The sequence below is a fragment of the Eumetopias jubatus genome, unplaced genomic scaffold, assembly GCF_037043125.1.
Source record: "Eumetopias jubatus isolate StellerSeaLion01/CBP00866 unplaced genomic scaffold, mEumJub1_p1.0 scaffold_3, whole genome shotgun sequence".
NCBI lineage: Eukaryota > Metazoa > Chordata > Mammalia > Carnivora > Otariidae > Eumetopias > Eumetopias jubatus.
In genome coordinates, this window is record NW_028274809.1 from 150,278,454 (window position 1) to 150,296,745 (window position 18,292).

General features: G+C 36.5%; 1 non-coding gene across 1 annotated transcript; it reads left to right on the forward strand.

Annotated features, from left to right (window-relative positions):
* The first annotated feature begins 13,906 nt into the window (after window positions 1–13,906).
* LOC114213058 (small nucleolar RNA U3) lies at window positions 13,907–14,113 on the forward strand. The gene has a single exon (XR_015767946.1). It is a non-coding gene; the product is annotated as a small nucleolar RNA U3 (small nucleolar RNA).
* Window positions 14,114–18,292: the final 4,179 nt, after the last annotated feature.

Here is an 18,292-nt window from a genome sequence, read left to right on the forward strand (position 1 = left end):
GAAGAAGAAATGCTTGATTAAGATATTTGCTGAATCACTGTCTGGCTGCAAAGAAAGAACATTCGTCACAACAGGTGAATTTGCCAAAGGATGTGAGAACAGGTGACCGGGGTGAGCGTAATGAACTTGCCAAGGGAATCAAGTACAGCACATTTGTAACAGCTGCTGGACTTCAAGGAACCTTAGGGAATTTACTTGAGAGGTTGAGCCAGTTTATCTACTAGCATCATTGCCAGGGATGTGCTAGGAACTTGAGAAGCGAGCTTGTACATCAGGAATATAAAATATCATAGGAGTCACTGTGGAGACTATGAGATCCCAACATCTTAAAGAGGAAGACAAAACTTGAGATAGGTTTACAGGGGCATTTGTTCCTTCAACAAATAAACTTCTTGACTATCTGCCGAAGACAGAGTATAGATTAATGTGCCGATGTGCAAAAGAAGGAAAGAAAAAATCCTAACCTTTGGGACCTTACTATCTAGGGAACATGATACCTGCAGATATGATACGTTCATGGGAGTGTGAAAAGAGATAGAGAAGTGTCAAAATGAATATGAATACATTAGTGCTAAGTTTTAAAATTATATTGGTCATAGTGAACTGTAATAGATGGCTTAATAGAAGAGCTTGTACTTGTGCAGAGTTTTGAAAATTGTGTGTATTTGGACCAGGGAGGACAGAGATCTTGCATGAAGGAGTCACTTGCTTCTCCTGCAGCCATGGCAGACACCACTGATCAGTCATCTTCCCACTGAACCTGGAAACCGTATTAATCATTCTCAGTGTAGTGTTGCAGGAGGACTCTGTGTTTCATCATAGATACCATTAGAGGTGAAAAGTGTTTACCACCCCTGATTTGTTTTTTTTTTTAAAGATTTTATTTATTTATTTGATAGAGAGCGAGAGAGCACAAGCAAGGGGAGCAGTAGAGGGAGAGGGAGAAGCAGGCTCCCCGCGGAGCAGGGAGCCTGATGTGGGGCTCGATCCCAGGACCCCGGGATCATGACCTGAGCCGAAGGCAGATGCTCAACCATCTGAGCCACCCACGCGCCCCTACCACCCCTGATTTGTATAGAGAAATTAAGGCAAGGGCATTCTAGGCAGAGGGGGGAACATGTGCAAAAGATTGGCCTTAGAAATTGTGTCCGAGGTGCCTGGGTGGCTCAGTTGTTAAGCGTCTGCCTTCGGCTCAGGTCATGATCCCAGCCTCTTGGGATTGAGCCCCACATCAGGCTCCCTGCTCTGTGGGAAGTCTGCTTCTCCCTCTCCCACTCCCCCCTGCTTGTGTTCCCCTCTCTCGCTGTCTCTCTCTCTCTGTCAAATAAATAAATAAAATCTTTAAAAATAAATAAATAAATAGAAGTTGTGTCCAGTAGAAAGTGAGGATTTACGCTGAGTAATAGGGGAAAGAGGTTGGGTCGTTATAGTGTGGATCCTAGAGGATCATAGATGCCCATTTAGGATATTTGTCTCACCTGGTTACTGAGAACCAGGGTTTTTTTTTTTTTTAACCATTTTAATTGCAGTATGGTTGACATATAAAGAGTGTACATATTTGTGTAGACGACTTGATGAGTTTGTAGCTAAGTATATACCTGTGAAACCACATCTATGCTATAAACATACCCTCACCTCCAAAAACTTCCACCCTCTTTATCATTATTATTTCTTTTGTGTATGCATAAAAATACCTAACATAAGATCTACCCTCTTGGCAAAATTTTAAGTATAAAATACATTATTGTATTGTACTCTATGCTATACAATAAATCTCCAGGTCTTACTCATCTTGTATAAATGAAACTTTGTACCCTTTGACTAATATTTCCCATTTCTTCATCCTGTCTCTGGAAGCTACTATCCTACTCTCTGCTTTTATGAGTTTGACTATTTTAGAGTCTTCATAAATGTCATGTTCTATCTGTCCTTTGGTGTCTAGCTTATTTCACATAGCATAATATACTCCAGGTTCATTCATATCGCTGCAACAAGTAGATTTTTGGAAGCAAAGGCATGACAAGATAATGGAGTAAGTTATGTTAGATTTTTATGTAAGATTGATAGGGAAAGGAACTTATGTGGGGTTTTGTCATTATCTTAGAGTTTAGCATCTAAAACACTTCCCAGTAATTTTGGGATTTTCCAACTTATATGGCAGAGCTCATTTGTCACTATTGAATGCAAAATACTCACAGTCCCAGGGTCCTCTGCAGCTAGGGAATGGGCACATATTCTACGAGGCTACCATGAGGAAGTCAGTTTCACACTGGATCCATTCTGGCAATGGGTGGCAGTCCATAGTATCAGCAGCAGCATGAGTAGCAGAAGGAGCTATTTCCTATTTCCAGGGAAAGCAGAGGCAACAATATGCCAGGTCAGTGCAATTGGCAAGGCAAGGGGTAGTAGTGTCTGTGTCTAATAGAGAGGAAAAAATGTCGGTGATTCTTGCAACATTATGCTGCAATTCTTGGTTGTTTAGTCCCAACCACAGTTTGGGGCTCTCCCAGTGATATTTTCACAACCCTTTCAACAAATGCTGCTTTTGTGTAAGTGGACCAGATTGGTTTCTGTTGCATGCAGAACTGATCCAGGGGCATTCTAGTGGGAAGAATATAAAAATGATTTAGCCACGTGTAGGTGGGCTCCTAAGCCAAGTGTGATAGGACAAGTAATTTTCAAGAATGAGTGAAAAGTTTTGGTGTCTGATTGTCTGTAAAAATAGAGTGGGAAGTTTTTTTTTTTAAAGATTTTATTTATTCATTAGAGAGAGAGAGAGCACAAGCAGGGGGAGGGGCAGAGAGAGAGGGACAAGCTGAGTGGTGAGCCCAACACGGGGTTCTATCCTAGGACCCCAAGATCATGGCCTGAGCTGAAGGCAGATGCTTAACCAACTGAGCCACCTAGGTGCCCCAAGATTGGGAAAGTTTTTAAGTGCTGGGCTGAGCTACTGGAAAAATACTGGAGGACATTAGTGGAGGGGTGATCAGTGGGATGTGGGGAGCACATTGTGTTATTCCACGTTTGAGATGTTTTTCTCTGTGATTAGACCATCTGTGCTTGCTCATTGGCTCCCACTGAATGTAAGCCCTTACTCTGTTACAGAGAGTGGCAGATAGGTGTGTTATCATCCTCGACCTAAAAAAGATGGTGCTAGGTCCTTGAGAAGGACATTCCTGGAGTGTAAAATTGGCAGGAAGCTTTCTAAAAAGGTTTACATCTCCAGGCGGCAGAGAAAAAAAAATTAGCACACACATTAAAGATTAATTATTTTTTTCCCATTTACATACTCCTTAGAGAGTTTTTTAATGACTTAACTATTTATAGCCCTCCCAAACTCCAACTAGGGTCACAAACCAATACCAATGTTTTACTAGTTTTTTTTTTTAATTCAAATCTATCTACATGTGGTAAAACCAATAGGACATTTGCATTGTTTTCATTTATGTGTAGGAAAATCAGTAAATAAAGCAGTAAGCAGCTATAAACTCAATATTCAACTTTAAGAGAGTAATTTAACAATTATGAACATGTACAAGAGAGAAAATGCAAAATCTACATTTAAAATTATGTAAATAAATGATGAATTTTAAATTGATGTGAATATATTATATGAGATGGTTAATGTTGGAATGTACAATTGTATGTGCATACAAATGGAATATGTATTTAAGTATATTAGAATATAAGTACCAAAAAAGATTCCAGAAATCATAAAATGACAGATGAGTGAAACTATACCAATAAATTCCAATAAAATTGCTCCTCAGTTATATTTATTTCCTATTTGCTAAGTGATTTACTGATTAATCTGTAATGTTAGTTGATCCATAATGTTAGTAAATCCATAAATTGATATTTTACTCTCTTGCTTTCATCAGAAATTGAGGTAATTTAAATTATGAGGTTAAAGTTCTCCTTTAAATTAAAGTATTCTTCTAGGTAACCAAATGGAAAAACGTCTAAATTAAGCAAACCAACTAGATGTTTTCTAATGTACTGAAAATTGATTTCCACTGGACACAATTTTATTCACTCTAATATTTTTTTCATGTTAGCCCTTTATTCTGAGTTTTTTCCCCTGGAGAAGAGCGTCAGTATCTTAGAAAAACAGTATATATAACATGCTTCAATAAACCTAAAGATATCTGAAGCAATTAAAGTGTTTGTGTAACACAGTCACTGATTTAGTTTCAGTACACACATTTCTATTTTTTCTATTTGATTTGAATATGGTCTATTGTCTTTGTCTTTTTTCACCCCCTCTTATTCTCTTATTCAACTCTTGGTGGAGAAAAGCCCTTTTTAAAAAGCTCTTTTCTCTGTTTCATTTTCGTTTTTGTTTTTTCTGTAGTAGACCTGTGCTCAAATAGCAGGAAAAAGGTTATGTTACTATCTTCTGAAGCCAAATGTCCTCAGTTGGTGCATTGACCAATAAAGATTGTTTGTCTTCAGGTGTAGTTTTATTTATGCAGTAAATGGTTATTGAAGTTGTATATAAGTTGAACTTTTAAGACATCAAACCATGTGTTAAATATATGTAGGAATGGCTCTACATAAATTGCCATCTAGTCTCCAAGAAATGTTTCTGTCTGGTTCTGGTGTCTTCTATCTTGGCCAAGGAACAAAGCTGTACCTTCACTCTTTCATTCCTTTACCCTCTCCTGCAAGTTTGCAGTAGCTTGTTTGAAAAAATATTTTAAAAAATGACTGTGCATAAATGATCCCTCTATTTAAAAGGTTTCTTTATTTCTGCTTTTTGTGGGTATCTATGAGAGAACTAAAAACAAATGGATTATTCCATTGAAAGTTCACTTACTGTCCTAGAAATAGAGTATGAATTTCATAAAATAAGTGGGAAGATACAGGAAGGAAATTAATATTAAATGAGGTCTTCATCTAATAATACTCAACTTTCTGCAGGAAAATGTTGCTATAACTCACATTACAGATAAAGAAATGAGGTTTAGAGAATTCTAGGATTTGGCCAAGATAGTGCAGTGTGAGGTCTGATTTCTTTTTCTTTTAATATTTATTTATTTATTTGAGAGAAAGAGAGAGCAAGCAAGCAGAGTTTGGGAGCAGAGGGAAAGAATCTCAAGCAGACTCCCCACGGAGTGCAGAGCCTGACTCACAGGGCTCGATCCCGGGACTCATGAGATCATGACCTAAGCTGATATCAAGAGTTGGACACCCAACCAACTAAGCCTCTCAGGCGCCCCAGATTTCTAAGTCCATAGATGTTACCTTACAATAAGCTGCTTCCTATAATGATAACAGCTGACATTTATTAAGCACTTACCTTACGCCAGAAATTCTTATTAGTGTTTTAAAAGTGTCATTGCTCTCCAGCCATGCCTGTGGTTGAATAATTTGGGATTGTGATTCATTGTAAGGAGGAAGAGCTTACATCATGGGGAACCATGGGGCATCTCAGTGGGGGACTCTTAACAAGATTTGCAGATTTGGGCCTAGTATCCTGTTATTGGTGATTTTCAGGAAGATTTAAGGAAGCAGGGCTTTGCTCCAGATTGAATGTAGTCAGGAAGTGGGGGTATTTCTATGATTGGTTATGCTAATCTTATCTAGAAGGAGGGAAAGCTAGAATGAGGCCAAAGCTATAATTGTGAAAGCAGTCACTCATTTGGCAGAATGGAGGAATGCTTGGATTATTTTTATTGTTTGGACAATGTTCAGGTTTTCATCTATGTTTAGGCATGATTATAGAGTGACCTTGTTTTGGTCTTGAACCATCATAGTCATATAGTAATATGTGGCCTTTTATGATATTGATATTCTATAAAATTGTTTATGTTTGGGGTGTCTTTGTGGCTCAGTCAGTTAAGCGTCTGCCTTTAGCTTAAGTCATGATCTCAGGGTCTGGGATGGAGCCCTGTGTGGGGCTTCCTGCTCAGCGGGAAGTCTGCTTCTCCCTCTGCCCCTACCCCTGCTCAAGTGCACTCTCTCTCTCTCTCTCACATAAATAAATAAAATCTTTAAATTAAAAAAAATTATTTATGTTCAGTAGTAGAAAAAAGGCCTAGTTGACAGTACAGAGCAGTTCCCAAATGTCAAAGGCCACCTTTCTCATTCTTAGCCCCCTCTTTAGGCCAAGGGCAGTTGAAATCAGGCCACAGGACATTCATCCATGCCATCCGATTTCTACCATTGTTAAGATTTTATTGATCAGGAGTTTCTTTGGAGAATGTAGTCTGTGGTTGGGCTAGAGGCAGTCTCTCCTCCTTCTTTTGTTGTGGGACGAGTTGTTGAGGGGGCAGTGGCTGCACAGACACATTTAAGACCCTGAACAGGCTCCATCAGCTGGATGTAATATAAGCAAAATTTATGACAGAAACAAAATGATTATTAGTCCTTGAAACAAGCTTTAAAATCAGGAGTCTAGATTATAAAACCCAGGCAGTATATATGCTGGTTCTGAGAAAGTGTTACTGTAGCCTTATTTAATATATTAAGATATTGAGAGGAAAAAACCATTAATATCTATAAATAGTTGTTAAATATAGTGCATTAATAAAATGCAATACCTTTCACCCAGTTAAAAATGGTATTGCAGATAAATATCCATTAACATTGATAGATATTTATGATGTATGGTTAAGTGAATAATTCAAGTTACTAAGCAGAATATTGATGTTAATATATATGCATAGAAAAATGTGTGGAAATAAGTTTATGAAAGTATTAACAGTAGTTACCTCTAAGAGGTGTGGTTGTGGGAGATTTTAAATTTATTTCATCTTTTGACTTATCTGTGTAGATTCTCATTTTTCTATGGCCAAATGTATTGCTTTTGTAATGAGTAAAAAAAGGTAAACAAATATTTCTTCGCATGATGGAATTATGCTTGATTTCTATTTTTATGCATTTTGTGATTTTTAAAGTATACTAAAATAAACTATTGTCAGTATTATTAACTACAAATAACACAAAGATAAGTCATCATTTTTTAAAAAATCCCAATTTATGTAGAAATGTGAAGTTATGAAACTAATAAGTTTAAGAATGCCCACCAATTCAAATGCAAGGTCATCTACGTAGCACAGTGACTTTATTTTATGTTAGCTTTATATTAAGTTTTAATATCTGGCTGGGTCTAATTCTGATTACCCTTCATGTTCAACTGTTTTAGGGAGGGGAAAAGGGCTATTCAATTTTTTTAATTACTAGTTTGAAATATTTTCAATTTAATTAAATTCACAATTAATATTTGTTGCTTCTACAATTGTGTGATCCTATTATCTGAAAATAATACAAAAATTTTCTCCTCCTTTTTAATATATAAACTCTTTTTTGGTAACTGCTTTCTAAATCTTAATAATTTTGAATAATAGAAGATAGATTCCTTGACCTATTCATGACCTCCATGGAAGATTTAGCTTGCCGTGGTTTAATAAATACCGGCAGAAGACAGGAGACTCCTGGGTAGGTGGCAAAGACAAGGTATCACTTATAACAATAGCAGTAGCCAGAGTAACATTGTGGTGTTGCTTGTCTAAGCCCCAGTTCCTGGGTGCCTGGATGGCTCAGTCAGTTAAGTGGCTGCCTTTGGCTCAGGTCATGATCTCAGGGTCCTGAGATTAAGCCCCGCCTCACATCGGGCTCCCTACTCAGCAGGGCGCCTGCTTCTCCCTCTTGCTCCCCCTGCTCATGCTCAATCTCTCTCTCTCTTGTCAAATAAATAAGCCCCAGCTCCCACAGGGCAACAAGAGGAAGGCCAGGTGATGCCTGTACACACAGTGGAGTGTGTTGCAGAAGAACCTTGAGTTTAGGAAGTCTGATCTGAGAGAGGGGCCTTATGTATTACACCATGTAATACAACTCCAGAGGGAGAGCTTATTTTTATTATATTGGATAGTAAAAAATCTCCAGCAAATTATGCCTATCTTCCAAACCTGCTTGCTATACAAACCTCTTTAAAAAGATAATCCAGAGCAAGTTAGATGTCACAGAACAATTGCAACTCTTCCCACTAATGATAAAAATTGCTTTGCATGGTTTCATCTTGCATGATCATTTTTATGGTCTTGCACTACTATGTTAAGTGAGGACTACATTCTCACACACACACACAAAATAAATCTTAGAATTTGAATCAAGTTTTAAAATATGGCTTAAAATCTCTCTATATATTTATTATAAATCACTTTAGTGTTTACTGGCAGTTTTTTAATGTTGTACTTCCCCCATTCTTCAGCTCATAATTTACTGCATCTCCTATTTACATACAATCTTCAAGTCAAAATTTCATTAATGACATTTAGCTTTTTCTTGTTTTCCCTGTTCTTAAATGACTTAGAATGGGTTTCTATTTCTTTCTTTTTTTAAAAGTTTTTATTTATTTATTTGACAGAGAGATAGCAAGAGCAGGAACACAAGCAGGGGGAGTGGGAGAGAGAGAAGTAGGCTTTCTGCAGAGCAGGGAGCCCCATGTGGGACTCGATCCCAGGACCCTGGGATCATGGGCCAAAGGCAGAGGCTTCATGGCTGAGGCATCCAGGCACCCTATTTCTTTCATATAATAAACTTGGCTTAATATATAATTTTGTGATATCAATTTACATTAAAACTGTCAATAGACACTACACTTGTACTGGGAAAGTCTGGGACAAACTTGGTTTTAATATCTTTTATAGAATATGAAATCATGGAATTCTGTGCTTCTCAAAGGAATGCACTATTACCATTGAAGACACATGATGGTGTCCTAGGCATTATGTAAGCCTAAAAGACAAACATAGCACTTCTCATCTTTAAGTGTCAATATTACACAAAAGTGGTTTTGTTCTCTCTTTAAAAAAAAGACACTCTTTAATATTAAAACACACATATATTATAAATCAGGATAGGAAAACTTCATGAAGTTTTATGGTAAAACAAGAAAAATAATTTGAAAATTAACTGTTACAGGTAATTTATACTATATGCTTTAAACTCATTGGGGATGCTTTTTCCTTTCCACTGACATTAATGACATTCTGTTAAATATACTTGAGAATCACTTAGAGAAATTCTATATTCCAGTTACCAGATGTGTTCCTTTTCCTTTCCATTTTTCTTTACAATTTTTGGAATTGCATGTATCAGAATTTATAGTATCACAGTTAGTCTTCCTTGTACTGTCAAACTGTTTTATGCTAAGGTAAAGTTTGGGCAAAAGGGTTGAGAGGATTACTATACCAAGTGAGACAGAGCTGTATCAGAATTAAGGATTTATCACATTCCATTTGCTAATTGAAGGGATTGGTGATTTGGGAAGTATAAAAAATTTTCTGGACTCTACACATATATCTATGCATGTACCTCTGTGCATTCACATACATTCACAAATGCAACTGGGGTAAGATCTAATACTTATTAGGTGCTTACTATGTGTCTGGCATTCTTCTGAGGATACATTTATTCATTTATTTACTCATTTACTCATTATTCCAGATATGTACAAATTTATCCTTAAATATACTTGAATTTATCTTAAATATACTTTTAGCATTTATCTTAAATATACTTTTAGCATTTCATCTATCATTAAATATTCCTGTATATTATTGTTTTAATTTGCATAGCATTCCACATACTGAAATATTTTTTCACAATTTCTCTGTCCTTGCATTTTTAGGTTCTCTCCAGCTTTTAGTTACTATAAATATCATTCAGTAGTTATAATAGTAGCATCATATATATATATCTTGCTGCATCTCCTCTGCCTTTGTTCGTAACACAAATTATTAGAAGTGAATTACTGAGTCAATATGTATGATTACTTTTAATGATAATGATACACTTTTTTCTTCAGGAAAATATACCAATTTACAGGTGAAAAAATATTTTATTGGAATCATTGTTTCTCTAGAGCCTCATTAACAGTATTCTAGCCCTTTAAAACATCTTTGCTAATTTCAAAAGCTAATATTCTAGAGATACTGGGTAAGTTCTCATAAGAGACAACAAGCTCTTCCCAAGCCCAGAAGCGGAATCCTGATGTATCACATGGTTATGCAACTCTGGATACGGCTGAAGGGAATGGGGCTATGAGGCAACTGGCTCAATACAAGTTGTATTCATCAGATTTTCTTTCAGTAACTAAAACTGAGACATGAAAACTATGTGACATAATGGGAAAATCTAAGCCAGCTATCATTACAGACCATGAATTAATATTACAGTTTTATGTAAGTCATAATTGGCCATGTACAGTAAGATAAGTAGAACAGTGCATCTTCAGATAAACAATGAAGTAGATGCACTTGGAGAAAGAGCAAAAGAGAATGTGAGGTTCCGGGAGGATACAGAAAGACAAAGGGAGTGACCGATTGATGTTTTACTACTTATGTGGATCCTGGATAGTCTTCCTAATGATGAATTCCATGATATTATTCTGTATCATTTATTTTGTATTTTTTTTTTATTTTTTGCTTGCCACAAGTGTACCTGCTCTCTGTCACCATACAACACTATTACAATATCATTGACTATATTCCCTATTCTATACCTTTTATTCTCCTGACATATTCATTCCATAACTGGAAGCCTATACCTCCCATTCCCTTCACCCATTTTGACTGTCCCCCCACCCCCATCCCCTCTGACAGCTGCCAGTGTGTTCTGTTTACAGATTTGATTCTGCTTTTTGTTTGTTTGTTTATTCATTTGTTTTGTTCTTTAGATCCCATATATGATTGAAATAATCATATGATATTTGTCTTTCTCATCTTAATTATTTCACATAGCCTAATACCCTCTAGGCCCATCCATGTTGTCTCAAGTGGCAAAATCTCATTCTTTTTTATGGTTGCATAATCTTCCATTGCGTGTGTGTGTGTGTGTGTGTGTGTGTGTGTGTGTGTGTGACGTCTTCCCTGTTTGTCTATCAGTAGACACTTGGGTTGCTTCCATATCTTGGCTATTATAAATAATTTTGCAGTAAACATAGGGGTGCATATATCTTTTCAAATTCGTATTTTTGTTTTCTTTCAGCAAATATCCAGTAGTAGAATTATTAGATCATATGGTATTTTTATTTTTAATGTTTTTAAGTAACCTCTATAGCATTTTGCACAGTAGCTGTACCAATTTATATTCCCGCCAACAGTGTATGAGGGTTCTTTTTTTTCCCACATTCTTGCCAACTCTTGTTATTTCTTACCTTTTTGATTTTAGCCATTAAAGCAAATGTAGGTAGTATCTCAGTGTGGTTTTGATTTGCATTTTCCTGATAATTAATGATGCTGAGCATCTTTTCATGTGTCTGTTGACCATTTATATGTCTTTGGAAAACATCTATTGAGATCCTCTGTCTATTTTTTTATCATATAGTTTATTTTTTGTTGTTGAGTTATAAGTTCTTTATATATATTTTGGATATTAACCCCTTACCTGGTATATCATTTGCAAACATCTTCTCCCATTCAGTAGGTTGCCTTTTGTTTTGTTGTTGGTTTCCTTTACTGTGCAAAAGCTTTTTATTGTGGCATAGCCCCAGTAGTTTCTTTTTGCTTTTATTTCCCCTTGCCTGGGAGGCATATTTAAAAAAAAAATGTTTCTATGGCTGATACCAAAGAAATTACTGCCTGTGTTCTCTTCTAGGATTTTTATGGTTCAGGTCTCACATTTAGGTCTTTAATCCATTCTGTGTTTATTTTTGTGTATGGTGTAAGAAAGTGGACCAGTTTCATTCTTTTGCACATAGCTGTTCAGTTTTCCCAGCACCATTTGTTGAAGAGATTGTCTTTTCCACATTGAATATTCTTGCCTCCCTTACCATAGATTAATTGGCTGTATAAGTGTGGGTTTTTTGCTGGGCTCTCTTTTCTGTTTTACTGATTGTGTGTCTTTTGTGTGTGCCAGTATAGTATGTTGATTACAACAGCTTAATAGTATATCTTGAAATCTGGAATTGTGACACCTCCCTTCGTTCTTCTTTCCCAAGATTGCTTTGGCTATTCAGAGTCTTTTTAGTCCCATTATAGTATTTGTTCTGGTTCTATGAGAAATACTGTTGGTATTTTGTTAGGGATTGCATTAAATCCGTAGATTGCTTTGGGTAATATGGGCATTTTAACAATATCAATTATTCCAATCTGCGAGCATGGAATATCCATTTGTTTGTGTTATCTTTAGTTTCTCTCATCAGTGTTTTATTATTTTCAGAATACAGCTCTTTCATCTCCTTGGGTAAGGTTATTCTGAGGTATCTTATTCTTTTTAAAAGGTTCAATAGTAAGTGGAATTTTTTTCTTGATTTCTCTTTCTGCTACTTTGCTATTAGTATATAGAAATGCTAGCAAATTCTGGGTATTAATTTTATATCTTGCAACTTAATTGAATTCATTTATTACTATTTATTAATAGTTTTTTGATGGAGTCTTCAAGGTTTTCTATGTATAGTATCATGTCATCCATAAATAGTTACGGTTTAGCCTTTTCCTCACCAATACGGATGCCTTTTATTTCTTATTCTTACCTCATTGCTGTGGCTAAGACTTCAAGTATGATGTTGAATAAAAGTGACAGGAATGGACATTCTTGTCTCGTTCCTGATCTTAGAGGGAAGTTCTCAGTTTTTCAACATTGAGTATGATGTCAGCTGTGGATGTTTCATATGTGGCCTTTATTATGTTGAGATATGTTCCCTCTGAACCTACTTTGTTGAGAGTTCTTATCATAAATGGATGTTGAATCTTCTCAAAAGCTTTTTCTGCATCTGTAGAGATGATCACATGATTTTTATTGTTTGTTTTGTTGCTGTGGTGTATCACATTGATTGATTTGCAAATATTGAACCACATTTGCATTCCTGGAATAAATCTCACTTGATCATGACAAATGATGCTTTTAATGTATTGTTGAATGTGGGTTGCTAATATGTTGTTTAGTATTTTTGCATCTGTGTTCATCAGGGATATTGGCCAGTAGTTTTCTTTTTTTGTGGTGTCTTTGGCTGGCTTTGGTATCAGGGCAAAGCTGGCCCTAGAGAGTGCATTTGGCAGCTTTCCTTTCTCTTCTGTTTTTTGGAATAGTTTGAGTAGAATAGATAGTAATTTGTCTTTAAATGTTTGGTAGAATTCACCTGTAAATTTATCTGGTCCTGGACTTATATTTTTGGTAGTTTTGATTACTGATGCAATTTCATTACTAGTAATCAGTCTGTTCAGATTTTCTATTTCTTCCTGCTTTAGTTTTGGAAGATTATATGTTTCTAGGAATTCATTTCTTCTAGATTGTCTAATTTGTTGGCGTAATTTTTTTGTAGTATTCTCTTATAATTCTTTATATTTCTGTGGTGACAGTTGTTACTTCTCTTTCACTTCTGACTTTATTTACTTGCTCTTTCTCTTTTTTTCTTGATGTGTCTGGCTAAGGTTTTATCAATTTTATCTTTTCAAAGAACCAGCTCTTGACTTCATTGAGTTTTTCATTTTTTAAATACCCATGTCATTTATTTCTGCTCTGATCTATGTTATTTCCTTCCTCCTACTTATCTTGGGTTTTGTTTGTTCTTCTTTTTGTAGTTCCTTAGGTGTAAGGTCAGATTGTTTATTTGAACTTTTTCCTGTTTCTTGGGGGTAGGCCTGTATTACTGTGTCCTTTTTAATTGAGCTTATGAACAGCCTGTGTTTTAACCTTTGACATAGTGATGTTCTTTAAGACATATTTATTAACAAATAAAGTAGGGAGGCAAGGAGAGGTTATTTGACCTAGATCTCTAATCAGTATTATCAGCAATCATGTTACTTATGTGAACTAATATAACCATTTGCTGGGCAATCTAGGATTTCCTAGGTTCTAGATGAACATATTAGAGTTGCTGTAACCACCATTCCAGAGAAGCAGAAGGATCTGGGTAGAGTCCCTTGTGGGAAAGGTAGTATCACTGAAATGCTGTGGATGGACTGTTAGAGAGAGCGGTCAGGGCCATGCTGTTCAGGTATCTTTGAAAGATATCTTTTTGAAAGGACTGCAAGGAGGAGGTTCAGTGTTCTCTCCTGAGCATGAAGCTGGCTTTAGGTGTTGCTTCCACAACTGCCTATTGCCATTGATGATTGTTCTTTTCTTCCTTTGGGGGAGTAAGGGGAGAGGGCACAGTCTGAGTGGTTTCTGTTGAAAAAAAAGAAAAGAAAGAAAGAATGGAAAGATGAGCTAGCTATTAATTAGGTATCACCATGCTAACAGAAATAGAAGTGGGGGTTGTCTTGAGCCTGTCGGTGGAGCAGTTTCTGGAGATAACAATGATGATAAAATATTTTTTGAGAGAATGTGCCCACTGCCTATCAGGTTTTGTTGCTCATTGCAAAAAACATAGGATGTCAAGGAGCCTAGCCTTCTGGTTTTGTGTTCTATATATCTGTATGCATTTTAGTAAGCCAGTTAACTTTCTTATAAATTATTTTCTTCCTTTATTTAATTGGGAGAAAAATATCTGATCTCCCACACTTAACAAATTCATTTATTAGAAAAAGAAAATAAAGGATCTGAAAATGTTCTAAAAACTTAAAGCACTATTGTCACTGATATATTGTTATATGGGAGAGACCATCTTGAAATTTGACCACTGTTACTAAATGGTCACATTAACACTGGAGTTCACAGTAAGTCCTATGCATTTCATTCTGAAAAGGTTAGGAGAATACTGATGAGTGCTTCTTGTTGGGCTTGGAAGTTAATAACACACTAAAACCTACTATTAACACCCCCAAAACTGCAAAACGTGTATACTTGGCAATAGGTTTTGCCCAGTTGACATTCAGTTATTTTCAGCTGGCTGAACATGGCTAAATTTTTAACTTCATATATTTTTAAAATTAAAAACCTTTTTGAATGTTTTTAAACAAGATCATAGTTAGTCTTTTATTTCAACCAGTCTAATTAGCTAATGGAGCAAGCTCTAGTGGTAGGCTGAAGGAAAAGGTAACAAAATAATAAGGTAAAAATATATTTCCTAGTAATTAGTGCGTCAGATATTTTAGTCCTCACCAGATACTTTTAGACATTCGTGTCTGAATGACTATTTTAGATTAGTAATTGCTTCATTTTTTTATCTTGACATTAAACAGATTATTTTTCAAGATGATTTGCATTATGTCTTGATGACAATGCAACTAGTTCAAAGTATGTTAGTGTGATTCTGATCTTACAGTTGCTATAAAATATAATTTAATATGAGGGTACATACCTCAATATCATAAAAGCCATCTATGAAAAACCTACAGCGAATATCATTCTCAATGGGGAAAAGCTGAGAGCTTTTCCCCTAAGGTCAGGAATGCGGCAGGGATGTCCACTATCACCATTGCTATTCAACATAGTATTAGAAGTCCTAGCCTCAGCAATCAGACATCAAAAAGAAATCAAAGGCATCCAAATCGGCAAATAAGAAGTCACTCTTTGCAGATGATATGATATTGTATGTGGAAAACCCAAAAGACTCCACCCCAAAACTGCTAGAACTCATACAGGAATTCAGTAAAGTAGCAGGATATAAAATCAATGCACAGAAATCAGTGGCATTCCTATACACCACCAACAAGACAGAAGAGAGACAAATCAAGGAGTCGATCCCATTTACAATTGCACCCAAAACCATAAGATACCTAGGAAAAAATTTAACCAAAGAGGCAAAGGATCTGTACTCAGAAAACTATAAAATACTCATGAAAGAAATTGAAGAAGACACAAAGAAATGGAAAAACGTTCCATGCTCATGGATTGGAGGAACAAACATTGTGAAGATGTCAATGCTACCTAGAGCAATCTACACATTCAATGCAATCCCCATCAAAATACCATCCACTTTTTTCAAAGAAAAAGAACAAATAATCCTAAAATTTGTATGGAACCAGAAAAGACCCCAAATAGCCAGAGGAATGTTGACAAAGAAAAGCAAAGCTGGCGGCATCACAATTCCGGACTTCCAGCTCTATTACAGAGCTGTCATCATCAAGACAGTATGGTACTGGTACAAAAACAGACACATAGATCAATGGAACAGAATAGAGAGCCCAGAAATGGACCCTCAACTCTATGGTCAACTCATCTTTGACAAAGCAGGAAAGAATGTCCAATGGCAAAAAGACAGTCTCTTCAACAAATGGTGTTGGGAAAATTGGACAGCCACATGCAGAAGAGTGAAACTGGACCATTTCCTTACACCACACACAAAAATAGACTCCAAATGGTTGAAAGACCTAAACGTGAGACAGGAGTCCATCAAAATCCTCAAGGAGAACTCAGGCAGCAACCTCTTCGACCTCAGCCACAGCAACTTCTTCCTAGAAACATCGCCAAAGGCAAGGGAAGCAAGGGCAAAAATGAACTATTGGGATTTCATCAATATAAAAAGCTTTTGCACAGCAAAAGAAACAGTCCACAAAACCAAAAGACAATCGACAGAATGGGAGAAAATATTTGCAAATGACATATCAGATAAAGGGCTAGTATCCAAAATCTATAAAGAACTTATCAAACTCAACACCCAAAGAACAAATAATCCAATCAAGAATGGGCAGAAGACATGAACAGACATTTTTCCAAAGAAGACATCCAAATGACCAACAGACACATGAAAAAGTGCTCAACATCGTTTGGCATCAGGGAAATCCTAATCAAAACCTCAATGAGATACCACCTCACACCCGTCAGAATGCCTAAAATTAACAAGTCAGGAAACGACAGATGTTGGCGGGGATGCGGAGAAGGGGGAACCCTCCTACACTGTTGGTGGGAATGCAAGCTGGTGCAACCGCTCTGGAAAACAGTATGGAGGGTCCTCAAACAGTTGAAAATAGAGCTACCATACGATCCAGGAATTGCAGTACTGGGTATTTACCCCAAAGATACAAAGGTAGGAATCCGAAGGGGTTCATGCACCCCGATGTTTATAGCAGCAATATACACAATAGCCAAACTGTGGAAAGAGCCAAGATGTCCTTCGACAGATGAATGGATAAAGAAGAAGTGGTGTATATACACAATGGAATATTATGCAGCCATCAAAAGGAATGAGATCTTGCCATTTGCAATGACGTGGATGGAACTGGAGGGTGTTATGCTGAGTGAAATAAGTCAATCAGAGAAAGACATGTATCATATGACCTCACTGATATGAGGAATTCTTAATCTCAGGAAACAAACTGAGAGTTGCTGGAGTGGTGGGGGGTGAGAGGGATGGGGTGGCTGGGTGATAGACATTGGGGAGTGTATGTGCTATGGTGAGCACTGTGAATTTTACAAGACTGTTGAATCACAGATCTGTACCTCTGAAACAAATAATGCTATATATGTTAAGAAAAAAAAAGAAGAAGATAGCAGGAAGGGAAGAATGAAGGGGAGTAAGTCAGAGGGAGAGATGAACCATGAGAGACGATGGACTCTGAAAAACAAACTGAGGGTTCTAGAGAGGAGGGGGGTGGGGGGATGGGTTGGCCTGGTGATGGGTATTAAAGAGGGCACATTCTGCGTGGAACACTGGCTGTTATGCACAAACAATGAATCATGGAACACTACATCAAAAACTAATGATGTAATGTATGGTGATTAACAGAACAATAAAAAATTATTAAAAAAAATAAATCTACTTTTATGTCTTGCAGGAAAAAAAATGAAGGGGGGAATCAGAGGAGGAGATGAACTATAGAGACTACGGACTCCGAGAAACAAATTGAGGGTTTTAAAGGGTGGGAGGATGGGGGGATGGATTAGCCTGCCAGTGATGGGTATTAAGGAGGGCACGTATTGCCTAAGCACTGGGTATTATACTCAAACAATGAATCATGGAACACTACATCAAAAACTAATGATGTACTCTATGGTGACTAACATAACAACAATAAAAAAAATAAATAAATAAATAAATAAATAAAACACTCCTAGCCTAGAAACCATTTTCTCCTGCCATAGAGATTTTTACTCTATTGTTGGTTTTGGCCAAATTATCATAAATTGCATCATCTTTGAACCAGGGTGTAATTATACAGTCATTAAGCAAATATTTACCAAGTACAGTTGTGGCTTTGGAGATAATAGAAAATAAGACAGAAAATGTCCCTATACCTGTGAGCCTTTTAGTCTACTGAAAGAGAGAACAAATAGTAAATGGATAAATAAGGTAATTTTAGCTAGCGTTGAATTCTACAAAGAAAAGTACCCAGGGCAATATGATGGTTAAAGAACATTTTGCTAACACCAGCGCTGAGGCCTAAAGGAAAATAACGTATGAACCCTGCACACATCCTGTGCTTTAAGAAAAGATTAGTGCTCACACAAAGTGCTATGACCA